This window comes from Perkinsus marinus, assembly GCF_000006405.1.
Source record: "Perkinsus marinus ATCC 50983 genomic scaffold scf_1104296972926, whole genome shotgun sequence".
NCBI lineage: Eukaryota > Perkinsozoa > Perkinsida > Perkinsidae > Perkinsus > Perkinsus marinus.
In genome coordinates this window covers 33772-34229 of record NW_003201605.1, presented here as the reverse complement: position 1 = coordinate 34229, position 458 = coordinate 33772, and positions in this window count along the sequence as shown.

The following is a 458-nucleotide window of genomic DNA, read 5'->3' as shown; positions in this document are numbered from 1 at the left end:
TCAAAGAGTGGAGTCGCCATCATTCCATTGCTGTAGGTTCTCGTGTGAAGAACCACACAGAAGCAAAGCCCATAGTTCCGCGATACTAAGACTACTCCTATCCCACACATTCGAGCAAGGATCTATGCCCTGCAGCTGGTAGGGGGTGACTTGCATTCATGATCCGCTCGGGAGTCCCCAATGGAATGAGAGCTCATTATAACCCAAACGATGGCGATGATATCAAGGTAACACTAGAGAATAGTATGATTACCTTCATTAAATGTCTAAGCTCTACCGTAACTAACCATTCAAAGTAGCATCCATCGCTCCCAGGTCATTGATGATCGTGTATCTCTATTTCAGATTTGGCACCCACAACTCAACACGAATGTTCACGATTCGCGGGAGAGTCGGAAGGACGCATGAGAATCTCTCGATAGAGCGAGACTCCAATTACACCACGGGCCGTGGAACGG